Consider the following 19051-nt stretch of genomic DNA (forward strand, 5'->3'; position numbering starts at 1 on the left):
AGAAAAGTTGGGCAATGATGAGAGAGTGACAGAGGCTACTGTTTGGGTGCAGCGGTCAGGAAGGTGCTCTCTAAGGAAAGAGCATTTGAGCTGAGATACAAGTGAAGAGGGGGAAATGAAGCAGGAGCACAACTGATGTGTCCAAAGAAGAGCATGGAGCCCAGCGAGGCTGAAGTGGCGTGAAAGAGAGGACAGTCGTAAAGAGAGGTAGTCAGTACCAAAGCACTGAGGCCTTATAGACCATGGTGTGGACTTTGGATTTTATTCTGAAATGGGAAGTCATTGAAGCATTTTGAGCAGGAAAATGAAATTACTTCATCTGCATTTTAAAAGAAACACACTGTATACCTTATCACCAAGGGATTGTTACGGCACAAGAGCAGAAAAAGGCAAATGAATTGATTTTCTAGTGAGGCTATAAAAATTGCCAAAACTTGGCACCTGAAAATAACAAAAAATAATAATCTTACAATTTTAGAGACCAGACATCCAAAATTAGTTTCACAGGGCAATTATCAAGGGAGAGAATCCTTTTCCTTGCCTTTTCTACTTACTTGTAGTCATCTGCATTGTGACCCCCTTTCTTCCCATCAATCCAAACTGTGTCTTCCCCTGTCTCCCACTTCCTTCTTTGACCTTCTTGCCTCCCTCTTAGGACACTTGTGATTACATTTAGGTTCCACTTAGGAAATCCAAGATACTCTCCCCATTTCAAGATCCTTAATTAAATAACAACTGTAAAGTTCCTTTTGGCATTTGAGGTAGCAGTCACATGTTCTAGGAATTAGGACAAGGATATGTGTGGAGCCATTATTCAGACAACCACAATACAATTCTTAGAGAGCTGCTCCAAGGGTCCGAGTCAAATGTAGGTGACTTGAATGAGATGACAGTGGTGGAGGTAGCCTAGTCAAGATAAATTATCTTTGGAATGTGGAGTAGATTTGTTGGTGGGTTGGACATAGATGTTGATGGGAGAGTTACAGAGGAGTCAGAATAATGCCAATGCTGTTAACTTGAGCAACTGAGCAATTGTAGGCACCTCTGAATGAGATGAGTGATGTCATCTCTTTGATTATTGAAATAATCAAAAATGTTGATGGAAATCGCAGTAGAAAAAAAAATCAGCAATTGATATACTTTTTGCCAGATACTTGACAGTGACTGGAATGATGATAGCTCCCTGCCTAAGAAAGGACAGCAGAATTACAGTGTGAAGTCAGTGGTCCAAAGGATCTGGAGTTTTGTTTGTTTGTTTGGGAAGGATAAGAAACAATGGTCTAGAAGAAAAAATGAGAAGTATCTAAGACAAAACTCCCCCTCCAATGGTAAGACATGTGTGGGCCAAAGAACAGCCACCACTTGAGACAGATGTATGGGATCAAGGTTCTCAGAGTTGCCAGGTTTCAACTAGAGCAAAGACATGAAGGAATTATGAGGAAGAAACTGAGTCTTGCGTGGAAACCTTGTAGATAATGGGCGCAACTCCTCCCCCAAGCACAAACATCTAACATTTGTTTGGACGCTGAGACTAATTATGCCACACATGCGCCAAGAGTTTATAAATAAGTGTATTGCTCATACAATGGGACTTTCTGGAGAGAACAGGCACCCAAGATCCTTAAGAACTTAAGCCAAGAGAGTGGTGGTGAGAGTGGTTGTGGCAATGGGCTCGGGCTTGGGTGACAGCTTCCACGCCTGCACTGGGGTTTGCGTGGTTTGAGCTTCCATGCTGGTGCCAAGAAATGGAATGCCTGGGCTGTCCTCTCATTTTGTCAGATGTGGTGCAGAAGGGGAAGGCAGAGGTGTGGGACCTGAAAGCTGTCAGGGTGAAGTCAGACTTTAATTACACTGAGGATATAGGACATTTTGCCAGTGACAGGCTGTGGGTTCTATAGGGCACAGTGGAACATTTACTGCCAGGGTCTCATTCATGGCAGTTCGAGTCAATTTAAGAGGTTTACAGACACAGCCATAGTGACATGAAAAGGCTGAGCTTCTTGTAATTATAGTAAACTGGGATGCAGAGCATATTGGGACTAGTTCTAATTATGACCTCCGTTGGGAATAATAACAACAACAACAACAACAATAACAATAATATTAATAGTAACAACTGCCTTATAGCCAGTACAATTAAAATGACATTGTTTTCTTCAAATTTGTTTTTTAATCCTAAATAGCCTTTTGAGGTATATATTTTTCCCCTTTTAGAACTGAAGAAATTTAGGGTCAGAGAAGATTATTTATCCATGGTTTTACAGCTGGTAAATGTCAGCTCTGGGAACGCAGACCAGGAGAGTGTGATTTTAAAGGCTATTCCCTTTCAATCATGCCACACTGCTTTCTTCAGATGGAGTAACTAAAATCTACCATATGATTTCACCTAGTAATTTCTATTCACTCAATAGAGAGGAATCTAGGTTGAACATTTTGCTAATATTGATTTGATTCACCCAGGAAATTCTAGCCTGAAGAACTCAATGTATTTTCAAAACGTTTCTCATTGCTCTCTAACTGATGCCAACATATCTGAATTAGAAGTGAAAAAGGCAATCACAATCCATCATCTCCAGATATTCACATGTCATGTAGCTACTGACTTCGACAATTACCAGATCCACTCCTTGGATGGGTCCCTCCTCTAATTACATAAACAAAGACAAGAGCTGATAGTAAACTCTTCACTGCTTTCTAGTGAAGACTCCGTTTTGCAGTGATTTATCATATATCAATTTTAATTCTTGTTGACCTAAAACTTGTCACACACCATTTCTATTCTGTTGCACTTTTGGTGAATGAAAAATGCTTCTAAACACCTTTATTTAATTCTTGTTGTTGTAGTTGTTGTTACTGTAAACATGAGAAGATGGATGTCAGTGATTTCAGGGCTAAGAATGAAGGCCTATTACACTCCATATGGAATCAGTAACACTGTCTCCAATGATGTATGAATTGTTATGGTTTTAAGTTGACATCTTGCTGAATCTGAATGAGCCGTAGCACTATGTACAATGTCACTTTTAAAAACAGGTTTCATACATCTAAACAAATACACTGCACAAAGTGGATAAAAATGGTTCTGTAAAAAGCAGTGAAATAAGCACTGATTAACTTTGTCACAAAAAGATACTAGGGAAAAAACTGAGCATTACCTACTATATTCTATTCAGTTAAAATTGTTTTTTTCTCTTCAGTGTAAAAATGGTCACTTACAGTAGATACATTTAGATAATAGATTAAAGAATGTGAAGGCCCCACAAAACTATTTAGTCAATATTGCAGAAGTAATTTTAAGAATTATGGATAGACTGAAAAACGAAAGTTGCCCCAAATAATGGTGTATGACAGATGAGAGAGATAATTACACTTGAAATTAAAAAATGGACAGAAATATTTGCAGATGTTTCTGCAATGAGATTGAGATCTTTTTAATGTCTATGGCCACATCTACTTCATTTTTTTGCTTTCTCTACAGTTTTTGTTAAAAAGTCAATTAGAGATAATAATGTGAACATGTTCATAGTTTTGTACATTTGACAAAGAATTTTCATCTCTACGATCTCATATTAGGAGTGAATGATTATGATCTTCACCTAATAGCTTCAATAACTAAGTTTAGAAATGAATAGATGGGCTCAAGGTCAAAAACCATCTGAGACAGTAACAGAAATAATTTACCCCCAGTTCTGTGCTTTTCTTCCATATTATTCTGTGAGTTATGGAAGCTAAAATATTTTATTCAATATAGTATACTGCTGCTTAGCACATAAAGTAGGTACGTAGTAAACATTATTATGTGATTAGAGAATATTTTGTTTTGATTAGCCAAAGATAATATATACATTAACAAGAAAAAAGACATCTCAAAGTTACTGCACATACTGGTACATTCCATGTATAACTTATAATCATAAAACAGAGAAATTGATTCATGGCTCACATGTATGTTTTTAAGTTCTCAACCTGAACGCCAGACACTAAGCCTTCTCTTTCTTCATTCTCATCTGCGACACCAAGAAAGAACAATGTCACATGCACAGTAAGTGCTTATTGTAGTTAAAGAACATTCAGATTCAGGGCCAACTCCGTATGAGTGTAAATACACTAATGGATATTGATCTGAAAGAAATTTCATTAGAATATCATGATAATTATGATAATTATCACGCTAATTTCAGTGCCATCAAAATTTCACTTGTATGCCCTGAAGAGATTGAGACTAGCTCAGAGACTGAAAAACAGAGGTAGATAATATTTTTTTAAGTTAACTGAGACAACATTTTATAACCATAAGATACAACTTAAATCTGGATTTTTTAATCCTCCGAATGGAGAAATCTAGCCCTTCATTCCCGAGTTGGTCATGAAAAGCAGCTTGCTCACGTGGGCCACTCTTTGCTCTCCTGTCTGGTGCTTTACCTGACTGGCCCGGCCATTGTCACTCAAGCATTTTTACCTGCCTGGTGCTTGTAAGTATGTGACTTTACGCAAGAGAGGAGTGCTCCTTGACTCAGATTTTAAGGGAGCAGCTATGGTTAAAAGGAATAAAAAAAAAAAAAAAAAAGAGTAGTTTACTTTTTAATCTTAAAGAAATGAAACAATTATCTCAATGGGAATGCAATTCTACCTCATTCTGTTTTCAAGCTGTTTCCCAAGATCTAAATCTCATCTGCTTCCTACTTCCTCCCAGGAAATAGGTACAACTATCTCTAAGTAAATCTGCATAAAATACTAACACTTAAAAAGTAATAATACAGAATTGTAAAGAACAGATAGATACAAATAAAGAGTTTTGAAGAGGTACCCTGCACATGTTCTTAAATTTTCTTAAAAATCACTAAAATGCTCCTTGAAATAAATGTCTGTAGTGATGTTAGTTCTCCACTTCTAACTTTTGTTGCAGGATGGTCAATGGGACTCCAACATTAAAGTTAATGTCATTTTAATAATTTAATGTATTTAATTTTAAATTGCAAATAAAAAATTATGGGTTATTATTAATTCTTAGTGACAACACATTGAACACTTACGCCGAGCAGTTCATGTCGAGTCATTTAATATCTCAAGCTGCATATTATGTTTTATAGAATCTGGAACTTATTTAACAAATGTTCTGAAAACTAGAAAAAGAACATATTATTTTGAAACAATCCCTATAAGTAGTAAAAACTTTGAGGTTTGGCCTGTAAAAATGTATTAGCCCTCAAAAGGAGAGCTAAAATTTCATTCTTTTTAATAATTTGTTCTCAACATTATGACCATGTAGACTTATCCACAGTAACTACAGCATCGGCCCCACTGCAAAAAGCATGAGCCACTAGGATGCAGTTTTGATTCTAGGAGAGCACAAGATGTATTATGACAAGTGTGTTAAGAAAATGGGATTGCCATAATATTAAAGAAAAAGTTTATTACAGATAATTGCTTGCTCTGTTTATGCCGCTTCTGTAGAACTAGGATAAGCAATTTAGGTTACAGAGATTTATAACAGTTTTCATGAAGATGTATGAAATCCCAGCTTGCAAGCTTTTTTAATCTACCTATAAATCATTTTATACACTTAATTTCTTCTTGTATAAATTTTATGGGACCATATACAGGCAGAAAGTTTAAATTACTACATGCTTTCTGAAGAGGGAGATATCGCTGGGATTTTTTTCCACATGCTTCCTATCTAATACATGATACAAATCCCAAGAGTTCAGTTGTAAATAGTTAACAAATGCTATTTTATTGCTCAAACATCTTCAGCTCTCTAAGGTACCAGACAGGAACTATATTTGAGATAGAACTATCTCAAAGTTGGATTTGTCTATACCGCATGAGAGACTATATAATATTATATGTCTCATAAATCTCAGAAATAACAAATTCTAATCCCAGATCGGACCAGTATATTATTATTATGGAGACTTGATCTAGAAGTGGGGTATAACTGACTTTCAACTTGTATACTTGAACTCAAATCATTATTATACCTACGGTCTTGTGCATTGCTAGATGTAGAAAGCAGGGGTTCCAATTACCTGGAAACATTTAGACAGTTTTCCTATCTTGGTTTATTAAAGGGATGTCATAGGATCCTAGAATATTGTGACAGGTCCTAACTGGGCTCAAGGAGAAACATTCTCACAGTTAGACTTACAGCTGGTAGCCTAATCTTTGAAAGCACATTAAGCCCCAAGGAAGTTATGTTATTATTTTACTACTAGGAGTTCCACAGTATTTAACCTAATTCTATAGAACTATCTGACTCATTCTATGTGACTATTTGCTTGTATGTGACTTGAAATGAAATGGGTAAGTTAAGCAAAAACACAGTATATTTCATTCATATTGATTTGTTTATTGGGATTGGGGGATAGAGAGATGGTGATAGGCCTAAATATGGCATATGTATTTCTGACTCTTTTTCAAGCAGATATTTTAACTCCCTTGTTGACTAAACATATTAATAATCAGAATAAGACTAAAAATCAAATTTGAAACCCTTGGGAAACCCCATGGATTTGACTCATCCTCCGAGGTAATGAATCCAGTACATGCATTCTGTTCTGATGGGCTCACTGAAATGGGACTTTGATTTATTTAGCTGGTGTCTTGTATTTTCTCCATCTACAAGAGCTTCCTTGGAAAATGCAATTTCCTTCTGGCACAATGTCAGCTCTTCATAGGGGATCTATCACCATTCATTTCTTCTATCTCCTCTTTGGGGAAACAAAGCTTTTGCCCTGTGAACATTTTAATTTCTGAAGAATAGCATGTCTATTCACGCAAATGCACAAATTAGGAAAGTACTAACTTTTACATCTGACTGCACTAGGAAAAAGGTTATTATATGTAAACATTAAAACAACTACTGCAATTGTAGTGAAGCCTTTAAAAAGAATCAAATTTTTAATCTGTTTCTGCTTTAAATAGGTAATTTTAATCAAATCTATATGGGTTTGAATGTAAATCATTTTATTTTAAAATATACTTTGGAATGACTTATGTCAGAGGAGACTTTTTGCTATCTCTGCCTTAAATGTTTCTCATATATAAATTATTTAATAAATATGATTGATACTGACCAAGCTCTTTGTAGGAACATGGCTTATCTGTGAATGAAACAGTAAAGCCTTATTAAGTATAACTCTTAAAATAGGAAATGACATTGACTATTGCTTATAAAGTATAAAGCCTAATTCGTTTGAGAGGTCAATAAAAAATTCAGAAATCCCTTTAAAAAGTAAATACTAGACTTACTTCATGCACGCACATGTGAGTGTGTGTGTGTCCAATTTTATAGATCCTTCTATGCTTGGATAAGCTTGCACAGCACCAGGAATTTAAGAATTCAGTTAGCTATGAAGTTGCCCTAAGCAAGTCATTTAAACATTACTGGCATCATTTAGAAAATGAGAGAGTTAGTTACTAAGTTTCCTTTGGATGCCAAAATTCCCTGACCTATTTACTTTAAGGCAGAGTTTCTCCAATGTTAGTGTGCGTCAGAATCACGGAGAAGGCTTATTAAAACAGGAGCTGCTGGGCCTCACCCCAGAATTTCTGATTCAGTAGTTTTGGAGGCAGGCTCACGAGTGTGCATTTCTGATGAGTTCCAAGGCGATGCTGCTGTAGATCTGGAGACCACGTTTCGGGGATCAATACTCTAAGGATCCCACTAAAGTGTTAACTTATTAACAAACCAGAGTCTCACAGTTGTGAAGTTAATGGCAGGTGAATTTATCTGACTGCAAGAAGCAGAGAAAGGACAGCTCTTCACTAAAGTTAGTGCCCTCCCCTGACTTAGTGAGCAATATTTATGAACAAAATATATCTTCAAAAGTATCTCCTATGTGTAAGAGATCATATTGTGTAATTGAGAACTCTCTATATATTGTTAAAATCCCAATAGAAAATGATATTTAATTGAAGATTTAAAAAAAAAAAGATAAGTAGATAGGTGTGTAGGTAAAGAAATAACAACATCCTCCATGTAGCCACTGAATATACTAGGGACCCTAAAAAAATTATAATTTTACTTAAGATACTATAAAAGAATTAATGAGCTAAGTATCTCTCATTACTGCAATTTGGGTTACCTGCTGGGACACCCAAACCCAAGTAGTTAGTTACCTATGCTAAAATGGTACCATTGTTGGCTATCAACCTGCACTTTAAAGCAATAAGCTAACAAAACTGTATTATGTTTATTGTTGTCATCAAATATAACAGACAACATTAATCTTCTAGAATTTAATTTTACCTGAATTTTAATTCCATTCTCCATTGCCACAGGGACTTACAAAATTTTTTTTCACATTTGACTTTACAGTTTATGCATGAAAAAATGATACGCTGCAGTACTAAAGTAATTTTCTAGTTGACAGTTTTAGTATCATCCTCTTATTTTACAGTATTTTACATACAATAAAAATTCTATGCTACTAAATTTTGACTTAGTTTAGCGGAAACATGATGCCTCTAATATTTCCCTAACAAGATAAGCAATTCATCTAATGACACCATCGCCATCAACCAAAGTACTTTCTAGTTATATACCAGTGTCTTATTAAAAATAATGACATTAATTATCTAAATTTAACAGTAATTAATTTTGAATGTGGTATTAAAGTAGTTTAGTTGCTTTAGGGACAAGACTAATTGCAGAAAAAACCTGAATTCTAGCAAGATGAGAACTGGTTTTTAAGTTCATAACAATTCTGCTTCAGGAAGCTGTTTTATTTCAATTCATAAAAGCTTTACTGAGCATGTACATTGTGCTAGGCCTTGAAAATACAAAGTTTAAGTAGCCCAAAAAGAAAAAAATTACAATATAGTAGCTAAAAGACAAAGAAAGGCAAAGAAGCCATGAAAATTTGGTGATAACATGTAGCAACAAACCTATGATTATAGTGGAAGAATATCTCAGAAATGGATCATTGTCTGGGCATGGAAGTGACATGCTTCACAGAAAGACTGACAGCTGATTGTGTTTCAAGGTTTGGGTTTGTTTTTTTTTTTAAGTTTTGACAAGAGTCATAGCAAGGACACTTCCAGAGAGAGAAAATAGGTATATGTGGTCATGACAGTATAAAAAGAACATGCATGTTCAGGGAACAACACTTTTGTAATGATAGAGGGTGGAATAAGACACAAATGTCAAGGAGGAGGCAGGAATCGCATCAGGAAGGGCCTTTGCTGCCTGGCTTGGGAGGTTTATGAAAAGGGATCTCACCAAAGAGTTTGAAGCAGGTGTGTTTGAAGGAGGCCATTTAGAAAGATAACTCAACGATATAGAGAATAAACTGAAGGGCAAGGAGTCTGTGGATAAAGCAATTAAGTGAGGAGGACCTTAAGAAAACTTTTTGAAAACCAATAAGCATTTGATCTAAAAAAACATGAGAAATAGACCAAAGATTTCCAAAACATTAAGAAAACTGGTGCCTGATCAGATACGGTGGGCAAAGAGCCTAGTCTATGATGAATCCCAGATAATTCCCTTACGTGAGCAGGAGAACGCTGATGCCAATGTCTGAGGTTAGTGAACACAGGTAGAGGGATAGATTAGAGATAGTTCATTCTTGTGTTATTGGTCATATTGAACCTAGGGACAAGTTTAATACACAACTGAAAATATTTAATAAATAGGTAGATACATAGATAAGATCACTGGAGGGACCTGGGGCCAAAGGTCAATACCTATTGATCGCAGTATGGTAAATAAAGCATGAATGTGTGCTTAGTAATAGATTGACAAGAGAAGATGGGTAGGAACTGAACTCCAAGAACACCAACATCTAAGGTCAGAATTGGTGCCGCAAAAGAAAAGGAGGAACATCCAAGAAGGAATTAGGAAAGCCTTAAAAGAAAAGCCAAGATGGACAGTTTTTGAGTAAAATCCCTTTTCTACCATTCATTTACTTATTCACATACATTTAATAAATATTTACTATGTCCCAGTTTCTCTCCTGAGGCTATAGTGGTGTACAACGTAATCATGATCCCAGCCATCGTGGAGGCTACTGCTCAATGGGAAGGAATAACAGTTAGGGAAAAAAAGTAATAAGTAATAATAATAAAGTACAAGGTGTAATGTGAGCTCATAGGTTAAGTTCCTGACCTACCTTGGGGGAGATCAAAAAGGTTTTCCAGAAAACTTAACTTTTAAGTCAAAACTTTAAGGCTGACTAATGACTAACCCAATAATAAGGAGAGGAAGTTTATTCCAAGCAGATTGAGCAGCAGGTGTAAAGGCCCAGAGGTGAAGGGAGATCATGGCATGTTTAGGAATCTAAATAATTAGTATGACTGGAAAGTAGTATGGAAAGCCGAAACTGGACAGAAGTTCTCACCTCACTACATTTGTGAGGAATAATTGATGCTGTTTACCATTTTCTCCTTGAAACACAATCCCCCTAGCTTCTCAGATGTCATACTCTTTTTTTTTTTTTTTTGGTTTTCCTTCTAATTCTCTGCCCTTTTACTGTCAATCATTTTTATCAAGTCACTCTCCTTGTAAAGCCTTTAAATCAGTCTTCACTATACAGCACCTCTCCACACAATCTCACCCGTGCACATAGCTTTCACTGGCATCGCCTTCACCATCATACAACCCTCCCATATATTTAGCTCTAGTCCAAACTTCTCTTTAGAGCTTCAGACACAATTGGCCAACTCGGCATCTCCCTTTAGATATCTATCCTCTGAAACTGAACATACACAAAATGAAACTGATCTTTTGTGCCAAATCTCGTTCATAGCCATTGCTCTTCATTTTAGGAGAGGCCTTGCCTTTCCAACAGACATGAAACCCAGATATATGGCAAATATTCTTGAGCTTACCACTTCCCTTAACATATATCCAAGACTACATGGGTAACTTATAGTAAAATAGTTTGAAGTATTTGTCCCACTGTCTTCCTTTTTCTCCCATTTCAAGCAAGGCTCTTTATTTCATCCCTCAAGAATGTTTGTTCCAGGACTGAAAGTAGAATTTTATTTAAGATGATGGTTCTATTTTTGATGACAACTTGATTGTGGTTGCACATTAAAGACAGGTCAGCCCTTTGGAAAAAAGCACCACCAAGGAGGTGAACTATCTGTAGATGTCCTGGGAAGGAGCTTAGACCTTGCAAGAGGTGGGACTTCGGGTTTGGACAATGATATTAGAAAATAAGCTCTTCGAATTGAGATTAGAGATATTTCTAAACACATGTGTTTGGTAAGATTCTTAGTCTACAAATTTAACCATGAAGAAGTAGCTTCTCCATACTACTAGACTCCTCACACACACATGCACAGCCACGCACTGACAGATTACCTCAGCATGTTGTAACTCCCATAATGGGGAAAGGGATTCTAATCTCCAGTCTTTTGCCATCAATTCTCACATCCTCCTCGCACTCAATTTTCTCAACTAATTTTCTTGGAGTTTCTATAAAGTTGGGATAGAATACTTGCAGGCACCTGTAATGTGCCAACAAATGAATGTCTTATTCTAGCAAGACTCTTGAAAAATATCATCTATTATGGTGAGTTACTGTGGTTTTATTTTCATTTTGTGAGACTCCTCTGCAAGATAAATAGTCCAAGATGTCCTAGACGAATACCTTTGCTTATGAGTGTACAAGGGGAGTTACTTAATGCAAGGAAAGCTAGGTTATAAAAATACTTTAAATCCTCTAATTTGAAGGCTCATATATAATCAGTCTTGAAATATTTATATCCCCCTAGTAACTGAGTGACCCAACCATCTGTCACTGAACACAGTCCTATAATTATAGGCTAATGATGATAAGGAGAACTTATATGTTTAACTAAAAGTCCTTTAACTAATGTATTATTTCTACTTGAGAATTTTGGGAAACTAGAACTCTGATCATATGCTAAATATCTTTTCCTTCTTGAATTTTTTTTTAAACTTGTATTTAAGTTACAACAACTTAGACCTAGAATCAAAGTCAAATCTTGATCATTTTTGTCATCATCTGTGTAACCTAGGATAAATCACCTAATTATATTAACTTCATTTATTTTTCCATTACATTGTAGATGATCACAGATGCAGTATATGTATATACATACTTTCTTCTCTAATTGCTTCATTTTGGTATACTGTATATTTAGAAGAGTAAGGTCTATTCACAAGAAAACATCAATCAAAGATGTTTGCTACAAGGATTATATAAGCATTTACTTTTTCCTCATATGAGTAAGAACATTTATGACTAGGGCAAGCTTGTTTTTTCAAACATCTGTGCCATTATTGTTCTTGTTATCTACTGCTGCATTACAAAATATCCCCAAATTGGAAGCTTAGGAGAACAATCATTCCCTTTTCTCAGTAGTTCACAAGCTAGACAGTGCTTATCGCTGTTCCATGTGGCAGTAGCTAGGGCAACTTGACTAAAGCTGGCTGATCCACTTCCAAGACTGCTCCCCACACAGAGGGCAAATTGGTACGGCTATTAATTGGGAATCAAGTTCAGACTATCAGTTGGAGGATTTGATACCACCATGTAGGGTTGCTCCAGGAATTGCCTGGGCTTCCGCACAACATGGTGACTAAACTCCAAGTATTCCAAAGGGAGCATCTCGGGAAGTAAGCATTTTAAGAAGCCCAGGCAGAAGCATCAAGGCTTCTGTGATTTGGCATCAGAAGTCCCATAAAGTAAACCTCCACTGTATTCTTTCAATGACTCAAGTCACAAAACCAGCCCAGTTCAGGGGAGGAGTCCATCTTCTTTCAATGAGAAAAGTAATAAAGTTTGTACTTATCTTTCATTTACTGAAGACTGTCTCCCTCAAGATACTTTATTAAGAACTGCTAACTGAGGCCTCTATCTTTTCCTTTAATTATATTTCCCATCTAAGTTGGAGTTAATAATGATGTGATTAGGTTTATAATTCTGTTTCCACTCTAATGAGATAGCCATAAAAATTCATTAATTATCATTTGAAATGGTGAATTTAAAAGTAAAATGAGATATATACAAAGAGATGTGGAGACAGAGGAAAGGCATTCACCAACTTTGAAGCTAGAGAACACTTTGGAGAGGAACTAACAATGAACTAATTCTTTAAAAATGATTCAGAGTATGAATGAAGGGCCATCATGAACCCATGCACAGGTGTCCACTATGAAACACATACAACTGCACTTGGAAGATCCTGAGTTGTCATGTGGGAAAGGGCAAAATTTACTCTAGGCACTAAGAGCACCATTTTCAAGGGCATGCAATGATGGCAAAAAAATTAGTTGGGTTTAGAGAAATGTGAGAATTTTAATATGGTTAGTCAACATCAAACAGATTAATTTAGGATATGACATTCTGAGATGCTAGCTGAAGCACTGTAGCAAAAAATTTTTAATGCTAATATATTTTTAATTAACTAATTTGTTTTTAATTTAATTTTCTCCCTGCCTTTCACCTATTCAATCAGGTATTAAGATAGATGCTATATTGTCTCCAAGAAAGTTCACAGCAAGGTAGAAAGCAGAAGTAGTTGGATTTGAGGGGAAAAAAAAACAATCTTCTCTTCTTTGGAGTAGAATACTATGCACTAAGTAAGGTAAATCTAGAAGAAGGTACAGAGAAAGAAGCTAACAATTTAAGTAGTTGTTTGTTACTCGTCTATAATAACCTTCAAAAAACGGCACACTAGAACAGCCATTTATTTTTACCTATATTATTCACTAGTCTTCTTTTTACACAGACTGAAGCACAGAGAGAAGGATAAATTATATTACACCCATTTTTCCCATTTCTACTCAGCTTATGGAAATGTAGCAGGCTCTGTTGTGCACTTTAACTAAAACAGTCCTGCTGAGAAACGCACTTCCCAGACAGGGATTTCATTTTTCATGCAGTCCCCAGACACACTGTATAAATAATGCATACATTACTCCTGCTTGGATAGGGCGGTGTTTCACCTGTAAGGATGCCCCTCCAGGAAGCCACTGTCACTTCACTTGTAGTCATGCTCTTGTAATTTTTGAAAAGGTTAGCACAGTTTTATCTTTAATAGCCACTTGATCATTGCAGAGATTCACAAGTCATGTTGGAGACATTAGTCAGGAAGCCTTGGAATACATCTTGAGGTCTTTACATCCCCCCAGACTGTGCAGCAGCACATTGATGGGTATTTCCATGCTGCTATCTCTAAATTACATGCAGGAATTGAATGGGTATGTTTATTAGATATGAGCCCATTGGTTTTTAATCAAATTTAGAGAGCTGCGAACAGAGCTATTCACCAAGCTTTAGCTTCCACTGACAGTAATGAATTTACTGTTCTCTCCATGATATTACTCACAGGAAAGTCACACCATTTTCTATTAGGTCCCCTGAAGGTTCTGTGATGAACTAGGGGACCAGTGACTTACCAAGCAAAGCAAAGGCAGACCTTCTGAGTTAATGTCTGATCGCAATTTAAGCAAAAATAATGTAGAATAACGAAAAGCTATATAATGGATATTTTCAAGGTTCTTCCAGATAGCTAGTATTACAATAAATAAAATATAGTGGAAGAAATAATAAACTGCACCACTGAAATGCCCACTACTCCTTCAGGACTCTCACCTTCATGAAAATTTCCCAGACACTTCTCACTGCCATTGAACCTAAATGCTTATTCATTTATTTGTTTTCTATAGCTGTTTTCATGCTAAAACAACAGTTGAGTAGTTATAACAGAGACAGGAGGGCCAGCAAAATATCCTAAAATATTTTTTCTCTAGCCCTTCACAGAATATATTTGCCAATTCTTGCAAAGGTACTAGTACTGAGAAATTAGTTCTTTCTAGATATGTGAATTTTTAAGGAAATTTAAGAGTTTAACCCTTCAAATAGTTTAATTCTTTTAATAAAGTATATACATTTCTTTAACATCTTGAAACATTTGATGTAATTCTTTTTGTAATATACATTTTTCTGCCATCTTTAACACAGCATATTCAAATGATTTAAATTTCACTTGATGACTTTTTAAATCTCACTTAATTTTTCACTATAAATTCAATCAATACTTTTACTGTGCTAGAGGTGTTAGGCAGGGTACAAGAGTAAATGAGCATTTATCCTAAGAACAGGCGAGCACTTGCTTTAAAAAAAAAAAAAGAAAGAAAGAAAGAAAGAAAGAAAGAAAGTCCCCTGATGATAGCCAGGGTTTTGCTCATTTGATTCTTTACACAAAGGTAAAGTGAAGGACATAGAAAGAACCTGGTTTCACTCTAAGGCTGCATTTCTGCAAAGATGAATTTTATAATGAAAGATTGAAGTAGACTTTTCCCAGGTGGTTTTCTCACCCGTCAGGAAATCATTATCATCACCACTATTTCTATCCCTATCCTTAGATTTGTCATTGGCATCCAAAACTCTGCCTGTGAGCTCTACATCACTGGAGCAATGAAGATAAGGTACCTCCTTGGCAGCGTGTACCTATTTGCCAATTTTACAAGGTGGGAGGCAGACGTGTTCATTGCCATTAAGAAAAAATGACAGAATATTTTGCTAAGGATTAAATCTTAGAAAACTCTTACAATATGAGAGGTAAAGTTTTATACATATAAAAAGAGTGAATTTTCTTCTTTTAAGAACACTACAACATATACATAGTAAAAATTATAATGGTAAGATCCAGTGAATTTTCTGTATATTGTTCACGTTTGACAAGCTCGCATTTGTAGTATCTTATAGACTAAATTATATTCTGATTTATAGGGTAAATAAATGAAGCAAAACTGTCAAGTAAGAAAATCGTAAAATAAAAATCCTCTCAATCATTAATCTTTGTCTCACAAAGTGAGTTGTACAGTATTCTATCGATAGGTTGTTAGTTTTGCCATGGCTATAAAAATAATCTTTCACTGATGGAGATATGAGTCTGATAAAATTATTTGTTAATTATAATTTGTTCAAATACAAAGGGAATATCTTAATTATATATGCCTTACATGGTATTTGTGAGTAAAATACTTGTAAATCAAGTGGTAGGATGCCACCTGGTACATAAACAGCCTTAATTAATAGTAGCCATTATTATTATTTCTGCTGTCAGTGTATTAGAGTGCTCTTTGGAAAGAACAGACAAATATGAGGCATAATTGAACACTTTTGGGTAATGTTTTCAATCACAAATTAATTGTACTTTTTTTTGAGATTATATACTAATAAAATATGTCACATAATTCTTGAATTTTACAAGTATTTTAAAACTGTTCAAGAGATCAATATACACAAATAAATATTCTTTATAGCATTGATTTGCACAGACTTTATATACAGTAACAATAATATTTAATCTTCCATTCTGATCATTTCCTAACCCAAAAGCAAGCTACAAATTCAATGCAATCCTTATCAAGATTCTCACGACATTTTTTGCAGAAATATAAAAATCTAAGCCAAAGTTCTTATGAATATCAAGAGACTCTGAATAGACAAAATAATCTTGGAAAAGAAGAATAAGTTTGAGGATTTAAATATCCTAGTATCAAAAGTTACTACAATGCTACAACAATCAAAGCAATGTGGTATTGGCATAAAGACAAAAAACAGAAACATAGGCCAATGGAATAGAATGCAGAGCCCAGAAGTAAATCCTTGCATACGGAGTCAGATGATCTTTGACAGGGGGCTAAGACTATTCAACACAGAACAGTGTGTCACATGAATATTGTTGAGAAATACAGATATCCACATGCAAAAGTCTGAAACTGGATCATTACTTTGTATCATATACCAGGATTAAATCAAAATGTATCAAAGATGTAAATATAAGAGCTAAAATACTAAGAAAAAAAATAGGAGAAAAGCTTATAACATTGGATTTGGCAACGATTTCTTGGTTATGAAACAAAAAGCACAAGCAACAACAACAAAAATAGAAAAATTGGACTTTATCAAAACATAAAACTGTTGTGCATCAAGGAACATCAAAGTGTTGGCGAGGATATTTAGAAGCTTGAACCCTGTGTATTGCTAGTGGGAATGTAAAATGGTGCAGCTGCTATGGAAAACAGTATGACAGTTCCTCAAAATATTACACCAGGAATTACCTTATGATCCAGCAATTCTACTTCTGGGTATATACCCAAAAGAACTGAAAACAGGTACTTGAATAGATACTGGTACAACAATTTTTATAACAGCATTAGTCACAATAGCTAAAAGGTGCAAACAATACAAATGTTTATCAACAGATGAATGGAGAAACAAAATGCACAGATCCATATGGTGGAACGTTATTCAGCTATAAAAAGAAAGGAAGTACTGATACATGTTACAACATGGATGAATCTTGAAAACATTATGCTAAGTGAAATGTGCCTGCCATAAAAGGACACTTACTGGATTATTCCACTTATATGAGGTACTTAGTCAAATTCATGGAGACAGAAAGTGGTTACCAGAAGCAGAGAAGAGGGGAAAATGAGGAATTGTAGTTTATGGACACAGAGTTTCAGTTTGGGATGATGAATAGTTCTGGTAATGGGTGATGGTGTTGATTGCACAACAATGAGAATATATCTAATGTCACTGATGTGTATGCTTAAAAATAGTTAAAGTGGTAAATTTTATGTTATCTGTATTTTACCACAATAAGAGACAAAAACAAAAAAGAAAACTTCCTGATTTGATGTTCCAGACAAAGTAACCAATGAGTTGTTATCAACTGGTCATATATCTGAAACTGACAAAAAGATTTCTAGTACCCTGTGAATTCCCCATCTGTTTGAATTAGCTTTAAAGAATACGAAGCAGGAATTAACATTCAGCTGAACAGCAGCTGAATGGGAAATCTCACAATATCTTAGTGTAGCTTCCACGCTCTCCCACTGCAAAGGACATGCTTAGTTGTAAGACAGGAGTTTAGACAAGTAAGCCCCTCTTCAACACAGGACACACATCCTGTCTGTTCTGTATTTATTCACCTTATATAGCCCACATAAGAATCTGCATCAAGTATCACGCTCCCAGTATAACTAATCAATCAGGGGTTTCACTAAAAACTACTGATGGCGTTCTGCATTACCCCTACTCACCAGTCCGGGGAACAGTATCAGGAGAAGATAAATGTAGGTTCATATTTTCAAGTGTCTCTGGGTTTGGGATACGATTTCACACCAGCTGTTCACCCTTTACCTACAGATGCTGGTCCAGATGTTTGACTCTGCTGTAGGTTAGATCCTCCCATTAGAGTGCTAAACTTAAAGCCCACAGAATACAACTTAGCACTTGATTTTATAATGACATTTTAAATAGTTTTTGCCTGTCAGTAACAAAATGAGTCAAATTAGCCATAGCTAGGCACCAAATAAAGGAAATCCACACATGGTGGACAGTTGCTCCATGACAGAACTAGCTGCAGGCCATGGGTGGGTTCCAGATAGGAATCAACAAGCTAAAAGATGGGCATCACAGAAGGCAACAGACAACTAACTGTGCAGGCAGAGAGACATTCTGAGTCAAAAGTTTAGGTAGGTGGCTGGCAGGATGACAAAATGTGGGAATGAGAGATTGGCAGCAGGTAGCTGGATGAAGCGTGGACACTGGTCATTAGGTAGGAGTTAGCAAGGTTCATATCATGGGTCTGGGTTTCTGAAGATTCTGGGAAGACTAACATGTACAGGACATGGTTCTTGTCGCAGAGGGACAGTTTACTAATGGTAGGACTCTTAGAATATCTGCAGATAAAAAGACAAATCAAGATACCAATTCCTAGAAAAGAGGCACAAGTCAAGATAAAGAACATCAGTAAGACAGCTAATGCTTAGATTAGCTACTGACTTGACTGACTTGTACTCTAAATTCTCCTCAATATGATGGAAATTGCTCCTTGTATTAAGAAGGGGTTCTTAAAAATGAGGGTTACACATTCCAGTTGTGGTAACGATCCAGACCTTCTCTTTACGTGGAGAAACCTCCAACATTCCTATTGTGCTGTTGATATTTAACTGTCTCTAGCTTCTCTTCTGTGTTACGATAGTCACTCACAGAGCTGGCTGGCTGTTCGGGAGGATATAGCTAATACTTGCTGAGTTCTGAGTGCACTCAAAGAG

Source organism: Camelus ferus, chromosome 5 (genome assembly GCF_009834535.1).
Source record: "Camelus ferus isolate YT-003-E chromosome 5, BCGSAC_Cfer_1.0, whole genome shotgun sequence".
Classification (NCBI taxonomy): domain Eukaryota; kingdom Metazoa; phylum Chordata; class Mammalia; order Artiodactyla; family Camelidae; genus Camelus; species Camelus ferus.